Source organism: Vulpes vulpes, chromosome 11 (assembly GCF_048418805.1).
Source record: "Vulpes vulpes isolate BD-2025 chromosome 11, VulVul3, whole genome shotgun sequence".
NCBI classification, from domain to species: Eukaryota; Metazoa; Chordata; class Mammalia; order Carnivora; family Canidae; genus Vulpes; species Vulpes vulpes.
Window position 1 is genome coordinate 27,285,596 of NC_132790.1, and position 12,348 is coordinate 27,297,943.

At 38.2% G+C, this 12,348-nt stretch overlaps 1 protein-coding gene across 3 annotated transcripts in view; it reads left to right on the plus strand.

Moving 5' to 3' along the window:
* UVRAG (UV radiation resistance associated) overlaps positions 1-12,348 on the plus strand; it is a 318,383-nt gene that overhangs the window by 63,569 nt on the left and 242,466 nt on the right. The window lies entirely within an intron of this gene.

Consider the following 12,348-nt stretch of genomic DNA (forward strand, 5'->3'; position numbering starts at 1 on the left):
TTCATATTTACTAAGTACCTACTATCTGTGTTACTGTGCCAGGTGATTTATGTTCTTTATCCCACTTAATACCAGCCACAAACCAGTGAGGTGAGTTTTCTACACTACTTGCTCTTAGTGACCACATTGTTTCATAATTCTTCATTGTGTGAAATTCTGTTGCTGGAATGCTCCATTCATTAAGCAGCTATTTATTGAGTACCTGCCGTATGTCAGCTATTGTGCCCTCTCTGTAAGTACTAAAGGTATTTTGGTAAGCAAATGGATATTTTCCAGCAGGAGTGCGTGGAGGAGACAAACACTGGTAAAGTAACCTAACATGTGCTATAAAAGCATGCAAAAAGTGCTATAAAAGCATGCAATAAGGGCCTTACTTACACTCTAGGGATTCAAGAAAGACCTTTTGGAGAACTAGGCTTTTAAGACTACAATCCAAGGATAAGTGGAAATGAACCAGGTACAGAGAGTGGGGGCTGAATGGAGAGAGCCTTCCAGCAGAGGAGGTTGGCATGTTCGAAGGCCATGAAGTGGAAGGGCACTTGGTGGGTTTTAGGGATTAAAGGAAGGTCAGAGTGATAAGGAGGAGTGATATCAGATGAGGCTGGACAGGAAGGCAGGGGCCACATCATATAGAATCTTTTAAAGGATTTTATCCTAAGAGCAGTGAATTGTGTTGAAGGATTTTTTAGCATGGCAGAGATATAATTTGATTTGTGTTTTAACAATTTCGCTCTGTGGTAAAGACTGTAGAAGAAGTAAGAATACATGTGGAAAGACAGAAAGGAGGATTGTGTAGTATATCAGGTAAGAGATGCCATCTGGATACTTTGAAATACTTTGGAACAGTGTTACAGCAGAATAGAGAGAAGATGGATTAGGAAAATTTTAGGAGGTAAAAATCTTTAGAACCTGCTATGCTTTGAATTTAGGGTATAAGGAAAAAGGTGTTGAGGATGACTTTTGGGTTCCTGGCTTGGGTAAAATAATGGGATGGATAAGTGTTCCAGGCACTGGGAGAACTAAGGACACTGAGGGAAGACCAGGTTTGGTGGAGGCAGATTGAGAGCTGAGATTTGATCAGATGGATTTTGAGATGCCTTCAAGATATCCACGTGCAGATGGAGTTCAGAGGAATTAGAGTTATAAATGTGGAGGAGGGGGGCAATGGCACATAGTCACTGAAATGATAAGTTCAGACTAGGGATAAGCTGGACAGTGAGAAAAAAAGGGGGGTTTGATAACTATGCCTTGAGGACCTCCAGCTGTTAAGGGCTAAATAAAGGAGGAGGCTTTGGAAAAGTTGCCTGAGAAAAAGTGATGAGAGATGTATAAGGAAAAGAGTGGGGAATCTCATAGGATCTCAGAGGCCGAAGAAAAAGAGGTTTTTTTGGGGGGTTGGTTTTTGGCTTTTAAGGGGAGGGAGTGGTCAAATAAGATGAAGACTGAAAATTGCCCATTGGATTTGGCAAAATTGAAGGTATTCTGGGGGACTTCATCAAATTGAGTTCAAACTTCTGAGTAGCTTTTAAAAATTTATTTGAAGCCCTTATATTTTGAGTTCCTAAAGTTTGTCAACACTGTGTATACCTTTGACATAAGAACTACTACTTTATAACTCTTTCTTCCTTTGTTGGATAGATCCTCTAACCTGTAAGCATCTTAAGGACAGATTTGTATATGTAATTTTGAATTCCCAGTACCTCTCACAGTTCTTGAGACATTGTATTTGCTTAGTAAAGATGCTTGATTTAATGAGAGAATTGTGGGATTGCTACTCTTTTTGTTGCAGTGCCCCAGTTATAGGGTTAACAATCCGAGACTCTGCTGAGGGATTAAGTTCCTCTTGCAACTGGTGACTAGCTCACCATCTAGCACAATATCGGGTACATAATATTAAAGCAAATATTTATTGAATGTTACTGTGTCTCAAACACTTTTAAGAGCTTTATATTTGGGGACGCCTGGGTGGCTCAGCAGTTGAGCATCTGCCTTCAGCTCAAGGTGTGATCCCGAGATCCGGGATCAAGTACTGCATCGGGCTCCTTGCAGGAAGCCTGCTTCTTCCTCTGCCTGTGACTCTGCCCCTCTCTCTCTGTGTCTCTCATGAATAAATAAAATCTTTAAAAAAAAAAAGAAGAGGTTTATATGTGTTACTCTATTTAATCTCCTTAAGAGATTGCATAGTCTTGGGCAGCCTGGGTGGCTCAGTGGTTTAGCACCGCCTTCGGCCTTCGGCCTGATCCTGGGGACCTGGGATCAAGTCCCATGTCGGGCTCCCTGCATGGAGCCTGATTCTCCCTCTGTCTGTGTCTCTACCCCTTCCCCCCACCCTGTGTCTCTCATGAATAAATAAATAAAATCTTAAAAAAAAAAAGATTGCACAGTCAGTACTAATACTGTTAGTAATTGAGGTTTTGTTATTTGTTTATTTTTATTTTTTAAAGATTTTATTTATTCATAAGAGACACAGGGAGAGGCAAAGACACAGGGAGAGGGAGAAGCAGGTTCCCTGTAGGGAGCCCGATGCAGAACTCAATCCTAGGACTCTGGGATCACACCCTGAGCTAATGGCAGATGCTCAATCACTGAGCCACCCAGATGTCCCAGTAATTGAGCTTTTGGATAGCCAATGACTAATACCCTTTTCTTCTTCCCCCTGAGTTTGGAACAAGTTTAGAAATAAGACAGGTGATATATAAATGGAAATCAGAATATTGGCTTTATTATTAATAAATTAATTGGTAAACATGGCTTAAATTCTACAACTAAGAAAGCTGGTATATATTTCCTCCCAAATTGAAACTTCCCCTCAGAAAACAAGAAAATAAGCAAAACTGGGATCTTCCCTTTACTGGGACAAAGTCTAATCCTTCAAGCCAAAAGCAGAATTTATGTGCGCTGTAGGCAGGCTATTCTGACCGGAAGGGAACCTGGAAAGAACTGATGCCATCATACTTCGTTTCATCTCCCAACCTCAGCAGTCAGATAAGTCCTCTCTGCCTATCCTGGAGAGGAATGAGTGAAGGACATAGAGAAGCTGGAAATGTTCTTTTTAGGACATGGGAAATGGAGTGGGACATCTTTTGCCTATATGGAAACATGAGTGCGTAGTGTTCCCCCTGAATATAATAATAATAAATAATAATAATGGCAGCTAATGTTCAGTGAGCTAATAATAATGACAGGTACTATTCTAAGTGGTTTGCATAATTTACCTCACTTAAACCTCACAATTGTCTTTACAGAAGAGGAAGGCTGCACACAGAAGTTAAGTAACTTTCTCAAGATTATGGAGCTACCAAGTAGCAGAGCTGGGATTTCAAGACCAAATGGTCAATAAAAGTTTGTTGAATATATATTATTGTAATAAGTGGTATATTTTATTCTAGCAGTTAGTGAATTTTATAAATTTAGAAGCCCAGCCTTATCTTACCACTGTGCCAGCTTTCAGATAAACATCTGACATAGAGTTTGAACCTTAAAAAGCATTAGTTTTCGTTTTTAAAGAAAGCCATAAAGAATGTTTCCAGTCAAGATAGCCTTGTAAGTGCGCACTTTGAGACCTTCCACTGGCCAAACAAAAGGAATGGTTGGTTTAAAAGAAAAAAAAAGAAGCCAAAAAACAATACCCCCCCCCCCCAAACAAACAAACAAACAAACAAAAACCCCAGTGATTGGTGAAATCAGAGAAATTTAAAGGGACATACCTTGCTAAAGCAAAGAAATAAAAAGCAAGAAAATAAACCTCTCTGGAACAGAAATGGAATGGAACACGAAGAAGTAGGCAGAAGCAGAAGCCTAGTCCTTGAAAGATGTGCTCCTCTGGGTGAAATGAACATGAAATGAGCACAAAGCTGAGATAGGATTCTCCCTATTACAGAAGAAGGCTGGAAAAAAAAAAAAGACATCATAGAGAAACTAAAGATCTTTAAGAAAAAATTTTAAAAGGAGAAATATTTAAAGTGAGCAGGGAATGGAAATATTACCTACAAATTAGACTGACAGCAGACTTTGCATCAGTAACAGTTAGTGTCAGGAGAAATCATCCTCAAAGTGCTCTTAACTATTAAATGTATAATTCTTTTTTTTTTAAGGTTTTATTTATTTATTCATGAGAGACACGGAGAGAGAGAGGCAGAGACACACACAGGGAGAGGAAGAAACAGGCTCCATGTAGGGAGCCCGATGTGGCACTCGATCCCAGGACCCCGGGATCATGCCCTGAGCCAAAGGCAGACACTCAACCACTGAGCCACTCAGGCATCCCAAATGTATAGTTCTTTTTCTAGTAAACTTTCAGTTGAAAGCGAGAGTGAAAGAGGGACAATTTTAAAGACACACAGATTGAGAATTTACTGCCCATAGCCCCTTTATCTATACTGAATAGTGGAGATAGAGAAGTGGTCCCAAAGGGAAGATGTGAGAATTAACAGGAAGTTACAGCAAGACACATAAAACTGGTTGCAACGTTAATGAATGCAATTAACTACTGACAGCAAACTAACATGTAAACAAAAACTTAATAAGTTCTGAGTTTTAAGGTATAAAAACAAACTAGACCATTGTTACTCAAAGTATAGTTTGTGAACCAGAGCAAACCTAACAACTGTCCCTAGTCTGTGGTGAGCTAAGTATAAAAAGTGAGAGTAAATGTTTTATTTTTTATTTATTTATTTATTTATTTATTTATTTATTTATTTATTTATTTATTTTTTAAAGATTTTATTTATTTATTTATTCATGATAGTCACACAGAGAGAGAGAGAGAGGCAGAGACAGGCAGAGGGAGAAGCAGGCTCCATGCACCGGGAGCCTGACGTGGGATTCGATCCCGGCTCTCCAGGATCGCGCCCCGGGCCAAAGGCAGGCGCCAAACCGCTGCGCCACCCAGGGATCCCGAGAGTAAATGTTTTAAAACTTTTATAGCAATTTGACATTATTGTGGCTTTTTATTGTATTTTATAAAAGTACCATTTCACAGTGGATTGAGGGAACAGCCTCTGGTCCTTGGCCACAGAGTGTTTGAGAAGCACTGCTCTAGATATCAGTAATGAGGTGAGGGAGGGTGTGTAAAAAGTTAAGACTCATTGAGGTCACTGATCTCTTTGGGAGGACAATAAACAAATTCAGAATTTGTTAGAAAAAATTATGTTTACGTATGCATGTTAAAAATGTAAAGGTATCTAGGGTAGATTAGAAACCAGAAAATATATATTTTTAAGTAGCAGAGGGAAAAAAGGGACTGTAAAGAGTAGAAAACTTTGTCAACTAATAGGAGGGAGGAAAGAAAACAAACAGTAAACAAAAACATGTAGTAGAGTGGTAGAAATAAGTCCAGATGTATTTGTAATGACAGTAATTGAAGCTATCCTGTATGTGTTGGACATATTTCATAAAAGCTTTTATAAAATGCTAAAGTAACAAGATTGAGAACAGGATTGTTTTTTCAGAATGCGTGTATGCTAAAAAGTGCCAAGTTTGTGGGGCAATAAGGAAGAAAACTTTGGAGCAGCACTATAAATACTGACTAGAATTTTGTTGACCAGTTCTTAAGCATTCTTGTTTTATATTAATTGTAACCAGAAACACCGTTATTATTACATCTGGTGATTGTGTTGCTGTTAATCATCCCTCTGTTCATATTACTTAAAGTGACTTCAGCCGCTGTGGGTCTGAAAGCTGAAAGTACTCATTTGCTCAGAACTTTTGCCTCTTTGTTCATCTGCTTCTTGAAAAGGTTTTACTCATTTCTGTTGAGTTTTTAGGAACCTAGTGAATCTCAATTATATAGGACAAGGTGTTTAGTCTCTCTACCAGGAACGTGTTTGGAAACCACTTAACACAGAAAATCTTTCACTAAAATATGCTTTGGGTTTGAATCCTTTGTTTCACCTCTGCTGACATTATTAGAGAGTGATATGTTCTTACTTTATGTAGTAAGATTGCATTTATTTGGCATATAAACAGGGAACTCACAGCTATTCAGTAGCAATGCAGGTGAAGAGAAGATTGAATAAATGATGAAAGTCTTATGTTTGTATTTGCAAAAGTCATTCATGATTTTTTCCTGTTAATAAATATCAAGTAACTACTATGTGTCCATTATTAAACTAAGCACTTTGTGATACAAAAGTATTAAATATGGATTCACAAACATTTTTTTTTAGGTGAGATAAAACAGTATATATTCCAGAAGAGTTCCAGTTTACAGATGGGTTTAGTTTGAAAGTAGTTTTTGATGTGAGTTATTTAGGTCTTGCAGGTAACACAGGTGAATTATAACAGAACCTTAAATAATCTGAAGAGCATCTTTGGAAGAGGTGCTCTTTTTAACATTTGGAGACTATGGAGAACAGAGAGGAACACTATTGTGGCTTGAAGTTGGAGTGGATGCAACTTGGTGAATAAGGCTAGGTGGCTGGGAGGGATTTTTTTGGGTGGATTGAACTGCTAGAATGATATTTGGGGGAGCATAAGGAGTAAGAGGCTAGCTTCTTAATCAGTAAGCTGGAAACCTTTCAGATCTCAGTTTAGGAGTTTTGCCTTTTATATAGACATGTAAGACTATTTTTGCCTGGCTTGCCTTTTGTCAGCTACCCTTGTTTTTGGGAGGATGCTGACAACTTACCTGGGTTGAGTATATACTCCTAGTGGTTAAGAATACAAGGTTTTGGAGTCAGAGTGAGGTGAGTTTAATTCCAGGCACTTCTGCAATTGCCTATGAGAGAGATCTTGAGCAAATTAAGGCATCTCTGAGTCTTTCTCCTCTTACAAAGAGAACAATTTCTACCTCATCAAAAATTGAGGGTGAAAAGTGATAATGTACTGTGTAAGCCTGGCACATGAATAGAGTTCAATAATAAATGGAAACTACTTATTAGGCTCTAAATCCTATGGTAAGAGGGATTACCTCTTTAACATTATGTCCCTTGTATAGTACCTTGCACAGCATATATTATAGTAGGTATTCAATAGAAATTTGTTAATGAGTGTATGTGAATGCATGCTGTATTTGGGACTATCATAGCAATAATTGAGAATAAACATCTTGAAGGGATGGTATTTCTCTTTCTTATCCTGCTTTACCCCTAGCCCCAACTTCTGGGGTTTTATTTTTAAAGATTTTATTTATTTATTCATTTGAGAAAGAGTGAGAGAGTTGAGTAAGAGCACAGCTTGAGGGGAGAAGAGAGGGAGAAGCAGAGTCCCTTCTGAGCAGGGAGCCTGATTAGGGCTAGATCCCAGGACCCTGGATCATGACCTGAGTTGAAGGCAGACACTTAATTGACTGAATCACCCAGGCACCCCTCCGGAGTTTTATTTTTACATAACTCATATGTCATAATAACCCTAACTACTATGTTATTGACAAAGTGTAAAAAGCATTAGATTGTTAAGAATTCTTTTCTCAGACTAAAAGCTATAGCAGCAATATCTCCAAAGTCCAGTAGATGGCAATGCTTTCTCATTCTAATGGGGGTAAAAATAAGCAGGAGTAGAATCCAGTAAAAAGGATCAAATCTTTTTGAAATGACATTCTTAGGAGATTGAAATAGCAATTTGGTGATTAATTTCACAAACACAGTCATATAACTTGATCATCTCAGGTACATAGTTGAGCCTAGATTAAAAATATAGGGAATAAGGGGGAAAGGAGAAAAAATGAGTGCGAAATATCAGAAAGGGAGACAGAACATGAGAGACTCCTAACTCTGGGAAACGAAGTAGGGGTGGTGGAAGAGGAGGTGGGCAGGGGGTGGGGGTGACGGGCATTGAGGGGGGGCACTTGATGGGATGAGCACTGGGTGTTATTCTATATGTTGGCAAATTGAGCACCAATAAATTTTATAAATTTATAAAAAAAATATATAGGGACAACAGCAAGTTTCAGAATCTGTTTTGAGAACCTGTACAGGGATGCCTGGGTGGCTCACCCATTGAGCGGCTGCCTTCGGCTCAGGGAGTGATCCCGGGATTGAGTTCCACATCCGGCTTCCTGCTTGGAGCCTGAGTCTCCCTCTGCCTATGTCTCTGCCCTCCCTCCCCTCCCCCTGCCCCTCTCTGTGTCTCCCATGAATAAATAAATAAAACATTTTTTCTTTTTTTAAAAAGAACCTGTAAAAATGAAAATTCCTGATTTTATATTTTTAAAGTTATGATACTTTTGAAAAATAGAAAATCTGAGTTTCAATTTCAGTTAAGATGTTTCCATTTAGTTAACTTTATTAGAACTGAGAAATTAAAAAGATGGCTATTTCCTCTTGCTAGTCAAATTAGTGTATACTAACTTATTTCCAAAGCATGTCTCACACAATATACAAGCAGAACATTCAGAAGTAGGGATTAAGTGTCCCAAGTAGCCTATGTTTTAACAACAAGGAAAGGGATTGTGGTGTAATGTTGTCCAGGTCTTCCAGTACATCATCAAGCAAAAGTTGGAAAATCATAACAATAGGCCATTCCTACACACAGTCAATTCAGCTTTCCCTATGCTAACCACCACTCCCTCATTGCAAAATATAAGAAACAAAGACAATAAATCTTCAGGGGCTGTTTCTAGCTGCCTGCTTTGTTATAAAACATCTAGATTTCTGAGCTTAGTTTAAATCCGGATAAAACTTCGTTTCTGAATTATTTGAGCAGGTGTAATATCCTAGTAACAGTGTTACTTACACCAGGTAGATAGAGAGCTTTTGAAAGCTACCATTGCCAATTTTCATTTACTGAGTACCTACTACATGTCAGACGCTATACTAGCTACCTTGCGTGTTTTTTATTTAATCTTGTGTAATAACTCCATGAGGTGGTTATTATCTTCATTTTATAGGTAAAGTACCCTAGAAGAAAACAAACTACTAACCCAAGATTACATAGCTAGGAAGTAGCAGAACCATGACTTAAAGCTAGGTCTCCTTTGCCCAGAGGTGTTTTCTTTTAACCACTACATTATATGCCATCTGTGCGTTTCTTCCCGCTTCATATAGCCTGTTCAAAGTACTAGGTCTCTGTATTTGCATTTATTTAAGCAGAAATCACCACTATGTGCATTGTGAGAATTAATTGAGAGGGTACATCGGAAAGTGCTCTGAATGATATGAAGTGCATTATTGTACAGACTCTGTGTATTTATTTTTGTAGAGTGGGCATGCAATGCCCATGAGGCCATAAACCCACTGAAGTCTACAAAAGTTCCACGTATTAGTCACTATATTTGGCTTCTCTTGAGTCCTTTTTCTTTTTTTCCCCTTTTCTCTTGGATCAAATTAACTTCTGACAGATGTTTGGAAAATCATCTTATCCTGTAATTCATATTTATAAATCCTCCTGCTACAGTGTGGTCCCCATTCTCTCTCTTCATTGAAGCCAGAAAATAATCTGGGAAAATGCCACATTTCCTGTTACGAATTTGGAGGATCTTGTCTTCTTAGCACAATTTTTGAGCTTTTCAGAATTTCAATACTGGAAAATTCAAAGCCAGGCATGGTTCTTTGTATAGATGTTTTGGATTCTTGAAAAGTAAACAGAAACAGAGCTCCAGACTTGTCCTCACTAGGGGATTCAGAGAGTTTAAAATTTTGAAAACTTGTTTTTACTATTCTCTTTTGGATTTGTGGTGAGGGCATGCTTAACCTTTGTTCCTCCCTCTGATAGTCAGTTTCAGTTTAAATTGTTCCACAAAGCTGGGAATCCTATCTCCCTTCTCCCCGTCTCCACTAATGTTCATTAGTGTGATGCCGCTACAGCCTTCTCTTCTCCTCTCACACATATAGTATTTTGAGTATGCATCTTTTCTCTTCTTCTGGGCATAAGCTCCTTTCTACTGAAGTAGTGTCTTACTTTTGTGAGTCTCAGGATTTAACATAGACTTCCTTAGTAAATATTTTCCCACAAGTGAACTCCATCTACTAGGATCACACCATTCCTATCTCTACTCTAAAATAAACTTTCAGGTATATTTCAGTCTTCTTGTCATGGAATAGCATTGATGGCATGTAAGTCCACTTCATACTTGCACTGTGTGACTCTGATTGTAATGCTTTTTTGAGGGTAGTTTAAAATATGAACAAGGATTTCTTTACCCTATTGAATTTAAAAGAAGGAATTGATTTTAGTTTTACGATCTATATACCTTTGCTTAACAGTACTTCTTTTTTTTTTCCCCCCCAAAGATTTTATCCATTCATTCACAAGAGACAATGAGAGAGGCAGAGACATAGGCAGAGGGAGAAGCAGATTCCCTGCGGAGAGCCTGATGCAAGACTGCATCCCAGGACCTTGGGACCATGACTTGAGCCAAAGGCAGACACTCAACCACTGAGTCACCCAGGCGTCCTTATCAGTATTGTTCTTATTTCTCATTGCTTCTCACTATTTTGAGGCAGAGAACTTGTTCTGTGTTCTCAAACCTTAGACCTAGTCTAGAGGAATAAATATTCAGTTCTGGTTAAGTTTCTAAGAAGAGGTCTTGCCTTTCCTCCTAAAAGTTCAGCTTCTTGGCTTCCTCAGAGCTCAGAGGCAGAAGGTACCAGATGTTTGAAGGTGCTCGACAGAGATACTTGCACAATTTTTTTCAGTTTAAACTTGGCTGGCAATTAAAAGTGTATTAAGGTCCAAACGGACTATACACATAGAAACACAAGCTGGCTGTTGATCTTTCAGGTAGCCATTTTAAGACAAGTTGTACAAATAAATACTGTATTTTAAGATAGATACTGATTGCATCTGAAAATATGCTCAATTAGCAATAATTACACCTCTGATAAACCTTATTGGCTATGATACTACCACGGCAAAGCTGAAAATATGCTCAGGTAGTAGAATGAGCCATTGTTTTTTTTCCCTTGCCAATCATAATTTCTTACTCTACCTAAGTAAGTAGAAAAGGGATTATTTGCAAAGCTCACTTAATAGTTTTACGAATAACATCTAGAACACTGTCAGTTCTGGTAGGGAAAGCTTTTGGTGGAGTCTTTAAGCTGTTTTCCTCAAGCTTCCACTTGGCCTTTGTCTTCTCTTGAACACGTTATTTTTGCATTCAGAAATAATCCAAGTCCACACATCCACTCTGTATTTCCATATATCCAGTCTAGTATCAAATTGCTTGGATGTTTCAGAAACATGTTTGCTCTACAAGTCCCAAACTGAGCTCAGTTCCCCTCTCCTTCTTGAAAAACTTCTTCCTCTTGTGTTCCTTAGTTTATTGAATGGTACGCTATCCATGTACTGTCTCAAGTCAGAACAGAGGAATCAGCCTGGATCCCTCCTTCTTTTTTTGAATGACTATTTATGGTATCTGCTAAATATCTACTTTCATACTTCTTGCATTGTAGCCAGATATATCTTTCGAAAATGCTGGTCATGTCCCTCTTTTATTTAAATTATTTCAGAGTAATTACTGACTTATAAAGTCTTACTGTATGATCTGGTTCCTGATTTCTAAGCATTGCCACTCATAGCTTAGATTATATTTCTATGGAAAGGCTTTCCATGATGTACCCCTAAATCTGGCCTGGGGTATATGCTCCCATGGCACCTTGGATTTCATTTTCCTCATCACTGACCCTTACCTGGATATATTCTGATTGTCCATTTGCTCATCTCTCTTTCTTACTAGACTGTAAGCTACGTAAGGGCAGGGACAGTGTCTGTCTTCATTACTAATTTATTCCTAGTGCTTAGCACTGTGCCTGGCATACAGTAGTAATACAATAAATATTTGTTGAATGAGTAAGTGAAGCTTCTGTAGTAGCAGATCATTAAACATTCTAATGGGATACACTAGCTGGTTGTCATCATCTGTAAGGCTTATTACTCAAAATTCTAGTTCTATAGGTTTAAATAGTTTCTCACCATTTTTGCATAGACATCTGTCATTTGCAAATTATTATACTTTTAAATGGAATTCTTGATTTTTCTCTCCAGGCTTTCTATTCTTTCCAATTTGCCGCATCTTTTAAAAAATATTTCCCCGTTTATTTATAGCTCCAGTATTGTAGTTAGATTTGATTGATTTCTTTCTTTTATCTACTCTATACAATTGGCCACTAGAGTCTTTTGAGTTCTTTGAAATAACTCCTATCCATGGCTACTTTTCCATCTCTGTTGCCATGCATGATCCAAGCTCAGACCGGCACCCCCTTGAGGCTGGATTACTGTAGTAGTTTTCCAGTGGGCTTGTGGACTCTATAGTTTCTTTGTATCCACCCTGTGTTATTCACCACCACCTGATTAATCTTCCTAAGGCATACTTTCATTTTTTATTCCTTTGCTTAAAGGTTTTGTAGGGTGACTTCTCATTGTCTGTTAGATGTATCTAATCTCTGACTTGCTTTTTCCCTTCTTTCCATC